Below are 12,534 nucleotides of genomic sequence, written 5' to 3' on the forward strand. Positions count from 1 at the left end.
AGCATTGATCTAATTATAATAGATAAAACGCTGAAGTTTTTCTATGGAATCTTTTGAATGCGTGATATACTTTTTTGGTTGAAGTATAAATTTTTGACCGAAACATTGTTCTTTTGCACGTGTTACTATATTTTTTCCGATAATGCTGAGTACTCCTTTTTGGAATGATATCACGTACATCTTTACTATAAAATCTCGCACAGTCCCTATGAGTCAGTTAATTTGTCTGTTAGCCTATGTTATCAGTTAATCGGTGTGTCAGTATTTCAGTTAGTCGATCATAAATGGCGAATACACAAAATTTAATTGATACAAACTACACATTAAATTATATTAATAATTTCATAATTGGATGTGTCTAAAATTCTTGTGTCCTTGAAAAATTTCGTATATTAAGCTAACAAAATTACATTACTTGCATTTTTGATATCATTGACCGAAAATAGACATATAAATATCCGCAAGGACCCTTCGCCGAAAATTGATCTATGTAAAAATGGCTAACCATAATTGTCTATTACATTTCGGGAACTCGATTTCCGCAATGTGCTAACTCGCATTAATAGTTGGTGCTCGAAACATTTAAAAGTGAATAGTTACCATGCGGGGTAAATTATTATATATTTTTACGTGTTGTATATATTTAAAGAGTTACCTCAGTATCAATAGCAGTGGAAGAAGATAATATACTAGCTACTATCCACCAAATTATAGGCGTGCAAATTTTCTAGAAAATTCAGTGTAGATAATAAAGAATTGTGAATATTATGTTTTTTATTTTTGTTATTATTATTATTATTATTATTATTATTATTATTATTCACACACTTTTCCCTTTAGACATGCACCTGTTAACGAAACAAAGAATCTGTATGAAAAAATTTATAATTTGTTGACGAAAAATTGAAATAAAAGAGAAAACTGCGAAGAGTTTGAGCACAAGATTCTGTAAAAAATGTAAAAAGGAGTGTCATGGATAATGAAAGCAACGATGATAACGGAGATGTACATATTAGTGAACAATTATAAAAAAGAAAAAATTATAAAATATTTGTATATTCAATCTTTTTTCGTTATTTCAATTTATGTATGATTCGATATAATAAATAAACGTATAATTAAAGCGGTATATCTCAGAGTCCACAATTAATCGTTCCTCCTTTTCATCCTTCTTCGCGACATATTAATTACGCGCGTATCATCGCGTGCCGATAGTGTCATTACGCTCGTACCATTAAAAGTTTATTAGTAAACTACGATTGTATAATGAAGTTAAGATTACAAATTAAATTAAATTTTGTTAAATTAAAAATTATATTTAAATAAATAAATATATAATTAATTTGATAGAATAAAGAATATTTTTGCGTGCGAATAGTTGTTGGAAAAGGCTCGTAGAGAGAGGAATAGAAAGTTGCAAAGGGAGACAGAAAGACGATACGTATAAATGGTAAGTGTGATAAATATAAATGATTTAAATAAAATCAAATCTTAATATTCGCAATTATTCCTTCTTCCCTTCCTTCCTTCCTTCTTTCTTCGAAGTATCACATTATATGCGCATCATCGCGCTCGACGATATCACACATCGCACTATTATTATTGTGCATTAGATTCACACTCTTCGAATCATTAAATAAAAAAGAAATAAAATAAAATAAAATAAAGTAAATTACATAAAATAATTATATTAAAAAAATACTTTGCGTGCTAGAAGAAGATGACGACGCGTAAGAGAAAAAAGATAGTAAGTATAAAATGGTAAATATAAGTGGTAATTATAAACGGTAAATACGACGAGCGGTTAGGTCTCTCTCCGTTCCTTGAGGCGGCGGCGGACCGTGTCCAATCATTCATCTCGCGTAATGCTATCCCGACGGACCGCGACGCGGATTCCGCGACGTAATTTCCTGCTACATAATTTCCCCGCATCCAGTACCATCATCCCCACTTATCATTGCCTCGTGACGTCACCTCTCTAGCCTAACAACATCACCGCCTGTGACGTCATCCCCTTTTCCTCCTCCCTTGTGACGTCATTTCCCTAGCCTAGTGATGGCTGTATTTCAAAATTGATTGCTAGCGCTGCAGATATGTCGTCATAAAAACATGTTATCAACAGCGTTCCAATTTTAGAAAGCATGCAGTTGATGCGAATACGCATTTCAAATTGGAATGATATTCGCTATCTTGGATGCTGTAATTGCCTCATCTCTTCAGTCATAGCAACCGCAGCAAGACGACAAAATTAGTGACGTTTTTACTCTCTCGAAGCACTGCGACAGTGTGCTACGATGATTTTTGGAACGGTGTTGACAGTGTTGCCAGCGCTGGCGAACAATTTGGAACACAGCCGACTATTACGTCCCCTCCTCCTTCCTATCTCTCCTAATGTCATCTCCTTCGATGTCATCTCCTTTGATGTCATCTCCGATGACGTCTCTCTCCTCCGTGACGTCACCGCGGGACTCCCCCCCCCCTCCCACTCACGTTCCTCATCTCCACACCTCATGGAGGACCTGAGTTAGAATCGGCCTATCCACCCTACTCATATAGATATGTATAATAGAAAGACATAAGCTGACGTCGTGCATTGGACTGGTTAAACACAAACAATATTATCCTAAGTAGTAAAGTGGAGTGATTTTCATGTCGATAAATGGTGATTACTTAAACGTGATGTCTTAAATGTTATATTCCCAACAATTGATGTTTAAAAAACGTGAGTATTCTGACATAATAATAACGTCACTTTAGAGATGTTTTTAATATGTTTTTAATAGGTTGTTTTTAATCAATTATTTGAAATGTTACTGTAACTATTATTTTATGTCACCTTATTATCTGCAATATTATTAATATGTCATTTGACATATTAATATCATTACTTCTCTAAGATGAATATGATTCGAGTTTATATTTTAAAGTATTATTAAAAATATTATATATTTTTCTCACATCGAAGGAGTGTTGCAACCGTTGTGTTTTATGAGTTCCTCTAGTTTCTCACATATGGTCTTACAAAGATATTATTGCAAAATGTATATACTTTTACCAATAGCCGTGGATAAAGAGTGGATATCTTTTCCTATAATACATTCATTATTATCAGTCTAAAATTATTATGTTCTTTATTTTTATTATGTTCCGTTGTAATATGATCCTTATGTGTTTTGTTGTAATATGTAATGTATGTATGCTTCGTTCTCATATAAAGTAAATGTGTATCAAAATTATTTTTTATAAATAAATATAAGTGAAGTTAACATACACTATATACTGTTTATTGTTAAAAAAAATACCGAAATCTTTTATGTCCAAATAGAGCTAAATAAGAATATTCTGAGAGTGTCATGACACGTACCGCTGTACGCGCGTATTCGCGTATCGAAAAATTCGACCGATATCGCTGATGTTCCATTTTAACATCTTCGATTGGAACATCAGCGATTTATCGGATTTCGATACACAAATACGCGCATACAGCGATACGCATAATCAGCACTGTGACATGCCATTTTTACGTTTTCTTATAAGGTCATTTTCACGTTTTATTGGCGTTGATACTTCAAGAGAAGGAAAGGGACGTTGAATAAACTCACTTAAGAGTTAAAATTTACGCACAGTTTAATATAACTCAAAAAATTTTCTTTACATGCGATCAAAAAGGCGGACTCTCTCTTACAGGAGGTAAGATGACGGAAGCTTCGAGAATCGAAAAAGAACCGAACTTATTAATCGAATAGATAGCGCGATAATAAGATACAGAGTGACGCGCTCGCGAACGCTGCCATATACAAAAATGGAGGAACAAAAAATAGATACATAGATATATGATTCTAGTAAAATACGCATGCGCGGTAAAATTAAATGCAAATAGAGACAAATTTACGGATTTCCACATTCCCCTTCAAATTTTGGTCTTTAACAGATTAATGACTCCAATTTTTCTTCACCGTTGCCAGTGGCTTTGTTAGTAGCCGAGACAACCTTGCTGACATAGGCAAGGTTGTTCTGGCTTTTAACGTACTTAAACTTCTTCTTTTCTTACAGCTTGTCTCACCGAGTGATATCTTATGTCTATCGACTTTCCTCTTCTTGACTCAGTGTTTGATGCTGCAGCAATAACATATTGTCCTTGTACATATCATAGCCTTCTACATCCAGATTGAAGAATTTGCATAAAGTCTATATGTAACGTCCTTCTCTGATGGCTTCACTTAGTGCAATATACTCTGTTTCATATGAGAATAAAACAACAACGGATTGTTTGCAGCTTCTTCATTGAACGATATTTCCACAGACCATGAAATAGTAGCTTGTAGTTTTTTCTATCCTCTATGCCTCCATGACGCGTCAGCATATCTGTATAGGCCTATATTGTATAGGATAAATATTGCTCTAAAGATAAATCTAATGTAAAAAAAGGAAACAAAAATTGCACTTAAAATCTAATGCTGTTAACGATGCGCGAAGAATTTTTTATTAATATTTAACAACCGTGCATATACGTACATTTCAACCAACGATTTAAGTCCTTAATGCAATTACAAAAATACAAGCTATTACATAAATATATAATGACAGCGAATGAGATGTCCTATATTTACATGTGAACAACGCATGATATGTTGCATAATGGTCATGTATTATTGCAGAAGTCAGAATTGCGAATAAGAAAAAGCATAATTAAGGAGTATTATAACAGTGGTCGATTGTTAGATAAACCATGTATAAACGCCAGTCATTATACAATTAATGTATATAAAATAGGCTGGTATACATGCACGCAATATAATTAATAAGTCAAGGCTTTTTTAAACGAGCAATTATAGTTATTCATAAAATAAAAATCGTTTTTTAATTAAATAAGTACAATGCAATAAAGGTTTCTCAAACATTTTGTCTTACAAAGTCTTCCTCAGTGAAATATATAACAACATTTTTAAATAACCCCTTACAAAGTCAACGAATTTACAATAATACAATAATAAAAATTATCGCCCTAGGCTAATCTTACATACTTATTTCTTCATTTAGATGTTACAGATCAAAATAGATATCTAATTAGAAGTTTGAAGTCCGAATTAATAAAAGTATTTTACTAATCGGTTGTTATCAAAAATCCAGCTCAGTCAATGATTTTATAAAAAATATACGACAGATCGAGATTTCCTTTAACGACTATCTTATTAATTTATACAGAATAATTTATTGAATTAAAATCAATAATAATAAAATGTGTCATCGTGTAGAATAAAACAGCTCTTGCTTGTCAGACGTTTTAAAGTGAAGTCCACATTCGACATAACTCAATTCTTTATACTTCACATTATTCAATTTTAATTTATATATTACACTCAGTTGTTATACAGGGTGTCTCTTAAGATAGGTCGGGGCCACATTGGGGGTGGAGAATGGATCAAAGGAAATAAAAAATTCTTACCATTTTGAGATACTCACTGTAGTTTTTAGAATTAGAAAAGAAAATGTCTAAGCCAATATGCAGTTAAGCCGCGCCGCGCGAATTCGTAGGATGGCTCACAATGTGGCCTCGACCCATCTTAAGGGGATGCTGGAGTGTCCTGTTTTATCATTAAATTTTAAAAGCACCTTTCTCATAACTGTGTTTATGGACTGAAAAATCCTTCTCCACAATTAAAGTATCGACAACAACGCAAAGCGCCAGCTACATTTGAATACGAAAAACGAAAAAAAATTAAAGACTTACAGTTTTGTTATCGGCTTCTGTAGTCAACACATCACAATATGTGTTGCATATAAGAGTTTCAGATCTTGCACGTTCATGAAAAGTAGCTAGCGTATTGTAGAAAACCTAAACGAACAATCCCATGCTTTTAGAAACGCGGTAGGAGTTTTAGTTTAAGAGAAAGGTGCATCCAAAAATTTCGTTTGTATATTACAAGTGAAATTGACGTGAAGCCATGAAACTGAGCAGTATTTTAGTTCCGCGATATTCCGACAGCGGCGCTGTCATGAAAAGTGCGTCGCTGAACCATAGAAATGATCTGAATTATCGACCTACTCAGGCCCATATCATCAAAACGTGCCCTAGTCAAAGTTTGTTCTTTGAGAGGAAAAATAATAAAATAAATATGATATTACTTAGTTCAATTTTGTTGAAATAATTTCTTCCTAAACAAGAACATACCATATTATTTACATATAAATACAAATGAGATAATTATTTAATTATACTGTTCTTTTACATACATTTTATTTAGTAATTATTGATGCATATATATAAAATAACATATACATATATATATATAATGTATGTATATGTATGTATGTGTATATATATGTATAATATAGATATATATATATATATATATATGCATAATAATAGCATACATACATACGCGTGTGCGTATGTATGCGTGTGCGCGCGCGCGCATGTGTGTGCGTGGTACATATATACAACACATGTTTAAAAACTTATTGACTGAATGATGTACACATGCATATATCAAGGTTCGGAACGTGATGTTTTCGGTTGAGCTTCTTCTGCTCGGATGTCGGAACGACAAGCGGCAATCTCGTAACAGACTAGCATATAAATGAAATTTTCGAATACACTTTGTTCTTATACTAAAGAGCTCGTAACTCGTTTCTGCAAGCAGAGTATTGTTCTTTGAGTTTTTCTGTAAATCGCCAGCTACTTAGGTCAAAGTCTGAAATTATTGTATACAGCACATTTTGACTCGGATGTCGAGTCTTATAAGAAGCGCTATTCCTCCTATCGGTCCGCGCAAAACGAGTAGTATTGCTATGTCAACTATAGAAATGGATTGAACCATTGTAAATAAATCAGCAATATAGTATCAGCCGGAACGCCATAAATAATATATTTTGTATAATAGAAAATATATATCAAGATCGTGTTTAGAGAAGGATCATGCGTTCTTGATGTAATCGATGATGATGCCAGAATCGATAGAAATCACATTCTTGAATTGCAGAACGAATTATTGAAACGAATACGACAGAGTGAGACAGAGAAAAAAACAAAAAAAAGGATAGAACTCCGATTGTAATCGGTGAGACTTCGCATGCCGAGCTGGGCTCGTCGAACAAAACAGCGAGTCTATCCTTCAGAGTCCTCTCTCCTCTCTCCTCATGTCTCTCTCTCATCTCTCTCTCTCTCTCTCTCCTCTCTCTCCTCTCTCTCTCTCTCTCTCCTCTCTCCTCTCCCTCCTCTCCTCTCCTCTCCTCTCTTCTCCTCTCCTCTCCTCTCCTCTCCATTCTCTCCTCTCCTCGCCTCCCCCCCCATCTCCTCTAATTACGGTCGCTTGTTTCTACGACCGAAAATGCTTTCTGGAAAAGTTCGGCCGCTCAATGTGTATAATTAAGAGGAGAAGGAACATTATTAGATAAAATATAAGTTTAATAAATTATGCTAATCCTATATCCCTCCAATTTTAGGTATAATAGCAAAAATAATTTCAAAACACGAATTTAACGGGATATTTCTATGATTTCCATGAGCCTTATATACCACGTTCATAGAAAAGATTTGCAAGACCTCGGCGTGGTCTCACGCGTAAGATGCGAGATCTGAATGTTAGAGATCTCATGATCAATTCCTTTTTTCTTTTTTCATAATTTTTTTTTAAATAAGTGATTGAAGACATTGTTAACAAACATATATTACAGGCTAAATATATTTTTATTTAATTATTGAAATTATATGTGTATTTCTAAACGTTTTAATTTACCTTTAGAAAAAATCCAAAAAAAAATTATGTTTCTATAATAATGTAACGTCGATCAGTACTTTCTGTGAAATGTTTTTTTATAATTATCATCCGAAAGAAAATTCTAATAATCAATCAAATCGCAAAAGTGCGATTAATATAATTATAAGGATGATTAATATAATTATAAGGATGATGTCAATATAATTTTATAATTAACAAATCAAAAAGCCTTTATATATGCCTTTATATGCAACATACAAATAATTTTTTATTTATCTATTAAAGTGATTCGATATTCTTCCTATAGTTATTGGAATACATATTAAATTTTGGGTCGACTTTTGAGGCATCGCCTTCTTTCCCCCCGCCGCCACCGCTCAATGCTCGACGGCTGAGCTGCACCGGATCGAGCGCGGATGTGTATTTCAGGAGCGTTGCACTAAGAAATATGCTCCGTATCTTCTAGCAAATTATCAATCCTTTACTTTCCTTAGTCTTCTGTGATGTCTTCTTTATTCAACATGTTGAATAAAGAAGACATCACGGAGTTATTGAAGTTGAATCATTCCAGTTTAAAATTACGCATTTCGTTCTGTATCGATTCTTATTAGTCTTAAATTGATATTATCAGTATTCTATATTAAAAGATATTACATTTTGTGGCACATAAGCGTGGTCAGTAGCTCTTTGAAAGAAAACCGAATGTATCAATGTAATGTATAAAAATAATAAAGTAAATATTTCAAAAGTACATTTCCGTAATATTTAGTAAAATGTATATACTTATTAATATGATGTTCAATCACTATTATTAAGAAAATAACAATTATGTAAGAAGGAAAATATTTTTATAATAATTTTCATGCTAAAATATTGTCATGATAATTTTCATGTTGGAAGGTATGATAGCAGCATGTTTCTTATACTGTGACGCTCCTGAGATGCATGTCCGCACGCGATCCAGCGGTTCAGCCGTCGACTGTTGAGCGGTTGTAAAGGAAAAATAGGCAGCACCTCAGAAATTGGCTCGAAATGTGTAACTAGTTCTGAGCACACTAAAGTACACATATAATTTCTATAATTTTATAAAAATATATTTGGAGTAATATGTTGTCATTAATAACGTTATTTGTTTAAAAAAAATTAAGAAAAAAAGGAAAAAGCAGGATTGAACATAGGATCCTCAACATTCTGATCTCGCACCTATCGCCCGAGACCACGCTGAGTTTTTACAAACCGCCTCTATGAACGTGGTACATAAAATACACGGAAAATCGTAAACTATATCTCGTTAACTATCACGTTTTGAAATCATTTTTGCTATTATATATTAATGAGAAAGGTATATGATTAACTATTTCACTAATATCATGTGAGATTCGTGGTAAAGAAATCGAGCCAAACATAAACAATATGTTCCAGGCTGTTAATTATGGCACGCGCCATCGTAACTTAAATCGTAGGGCAAAGGATTAATATAATTTAATAAAAATTAAGTATTGTCTAGAATGTCTCTTTCCTCCTTATGATACACGCCAAGCGGTCGAGATCGTCGAGAAAATATTTTCGGTCGCTAGAAACAAGCGACCACAGAGAGAAGGACAGAGACAGATGACTCATTGTTTTGCTAGCGGGCCCAGTTCGGCGTGTCCGCGCGGAGACTCACCGATTACAATTGGAGCTTCTATCCGTTTGTTTTTTCTCTGTCTCGCTCTATCGAAATAACAAAAATTGAAAGAATTTTAAATCACGAACACGGTTGCCAGTTCTCCGTTTTTTTTTTGACAGACTTCGGTTTCTTGGACTAATATTCAATACTCCAGCAGATGTGGAAATCTCCAATTTTTGTCGAATTAAAATTCTTTCATTTTCTTTTATTAAATTATATTAATCATATATCTTTCTCATTAACGTAGCAAAAATGCAAATGCAAAAATGATTTCAAAACGTAAACATTGATGAGATATACAATAGTTTACGACTTTCCGTGCACTATATGTATCGCGTTCGTCGAGATGATCTGCAAGAACTCAACGTGGTCTCGGGCGTTGGGTGCAAGATCAGAATATTGGAGATCTTATGTTCGATTCTGCTTTTTTCTTTTTTAATTTTTATTTAATAAATAACATTTTATTTATTAAATTTTATTAATAAACATATTACTCCAAATATACTTTTTATAAAATTTCAAAAATTATATACGTGTACTTCAATGCTCGAAATTAGTTGCGCATTTCGAGCCGATTTCTGAAATGCTGCCTACTTTTCCTTCACAATCGCTCGACGCTTGACGGCCGAACCGTTCACGCGTGGACGTGTATCTCAAGAGTGCACAGTATAAGAAACATGCTGCGACCATATCTTCCACCAAATTGTCATGGAAATATTTTCCTTCCTACATAATATTGTATTTTCTTAATAATGGTGATTGAACATCATATTAATAACTTAATGCATTTTACTAAACGTAATGTAATTTTAAAATATTACTTTATTATTTTTATGATACATTCAGTTTCAAAGAGTTACTGAACACGTTTTTGTGCCACAGAATGTAATATAAAATTTTACTTTACCGCATCATACATCTGGTCATCTATTTGTATTTTTTTTTAGTGGAATAAACCTGTAGAATACATTTAAATGACGTATCAATAATAGAACTTCAAAGATAATAGAGGGTCTTTTTACAATAACGTGGATTTAGATACGGTGAACCTTTTCTTAATTAGTCGCTAAGGAAAAAATAATGTGATCATGATATCGATTATGTATCTTTTTTCTTAGAGTGATAAATAACAATTTTTTGTATGTATGTGTATTATATATATATATATATATATATATATATATGCATACATATTCATTTTGCGTGATGATGTATGTGTAGAAAACAACGGCGTTATACGAATCAATCAGCTGTAACCAGTATGGCCCGCGTTCACAGTATCATTGTCGCACAACAGTACTGTCAATGTAGTGTAGTGTAGTAGTGTTCTACACACAACGATATATAAATATATATATATATATATGTGTGTGTGTGTGTGTGTGTGTGCGTGTGTATGTGTATGTATATATGTGTGTATATGTGTGTATATGAATATATATGTATATATATATATATATATATATATTTATATAGTATTTTTTGTCCACAAAATAGAAAAAATGTAATAGCAGAATATTGTCTGCCTTTGATAACACAAGGTTATGGGTGCTTTATAACAAGCGACTCAGTACAATACAGTACAATATCTCATCCTTGTATTATCGAACAAGATTGTAATGATGCACCATATTGCACTGTGTCTCTTGTTGGAAGGCGCTCTAGAAGGCCAAAATTGGTTATTGTGATGTGTGTTTCTTGTTGGCACCCTATAAAGCCAGAATGAGAAAGGTTAGCATCTTTATGTTATTCGTGAAAATATCACTTTTATTTATCATACAAGTGATATGATTAAATTTATTGTTATAACAATAAATTGCGCTTTGCCTAATTATGATCCAATGTCAGAGGCGTTCATCGTGGGCTGACTATTTTTAATTTACTGCCAGAGGCGTTAATCGTGAGCTGGCTAGCTATAACAAAATGTCACAGCCATAAATCATATTTTGGCTAGTTATAACAAATATCAGAGGCGTTCATCGTGGGCTGACTATTTTTAATTTACTGCCAGAGGCGTTAATCGTGAGCTGGCTGGCTATAACAAAATGTCACAGCCGTAAATCATATTTTGGCTAGTTATAGACAAATGTCAGAGGCGTTCATCGTGGGCTGACTATATTTAATTCACTGTCAGAGGCGTTAATTGTGAGCTGGCTAATTATAACAAAATGCCACAGCCGTAAATCGTGCTTTGGCTAGTTACAGATAAATGTCAGAGGCGTTTATCGTGGACTGACTATTTTTAATTTATTGGCAGAAGCATTTCGATTATTAAATTTGGTGAAATACAATTACGGAATCAATTTATAGAATTTTGCGTCTGCAATTAAAGAAATGCAAATAGATGCATTGTCATGATGGAATCAAAAGCTAATTGCTTGACATAACCGAAACAAAGAAACTAATGAAGAAAAAAAACTGAATATCAGTAAATAGCTTCTTTGAAACCTTACAACTTTTGTCTGAAGCGTTTTTTTCTAAAAACGTTATGTAATAGCCTTAGCACAAGGATGGTCGTAATTGAATCGTAAAACGTGAATCATAGGGCAACGCATTATATTTTGGCGTACTATACATGCCGATACAAGTTCACATTCCTTTACGATTAGTTATAGTCACTTTTATATTCAGCTCCTAAATCCGGAGTCTTTTTGGACACCCTATATAATATATATGTTATACATATATATGTATATATATATATATGTATATATATATATATATATATATATATATACAACATATAATACATTACACAGTCAATAGTCACATGCATAATTTTTGCACGATGCTATACGTTTATGAAATGTATGTAAGTATATTATATTCAAAGTGTTTTAGCAAATATATACACTTACAGGTCAATGTACGTTGACTAACAGCAAGTTACAATAAGTATATTTTTACTAAATGAACACTCTGACTGTGACTTAGATATATTTTCGGATGCAACCATGTATTTGAAATACATGTATACACGTGTAATGTAATAGTACTTTTTCCTTTATTCCCAATGTCATTTTAACTTAGGATGTAACATGTATTGTCAGTACGTAAAAACATTGCACATACATATGTAACTATTCCATCTCTTTTTATTATGTTTAATGGGCCTTTTACAATTATAAGCCATAAATCAGCCAT

At 32.9% G+C, this 12,534-nt stretch overlaps 1 long non-coding RNA gene across 1 annotated transcript; it reads right to left on the reverse strand.

Annotated features, from left to right (window-relative positions):
* Nucleotides 1–3,609: 3,609 nt before the first annotated feature.
* LOC147909642 (uncharacterized) lies at nucleotides 3,610–6,052 on the reverse strand. Its single transcript, XR_015545201.1, has 2 exons — nucleotides 4,516–6,052; nucleotides 3,610–4,375 (listed from the first exon to the last, which is right to left on the reverse strand). It is a non-coding gene; the product is annotated as an uncharacterized LOC147909642 (long non-coding RNA).
* Nucleotides 6,053–12,534: the final 6,482 nt, after the last annotated feature.

Source organism: Acromyrmex echinatior, chromosome 5 (genome assembly GCF_024713525.1).
Source record: "Acromyrmex echinatior isolate Ae372 chromosome 5, ASM2471352v2, whole genome shotgun sequence".
NCBI lineage: Eukaryota > Metazoa > Arthropoda > Insecta > Hymenoptera > Formicidae > Acromyrmex > Acromyrmex echinatior.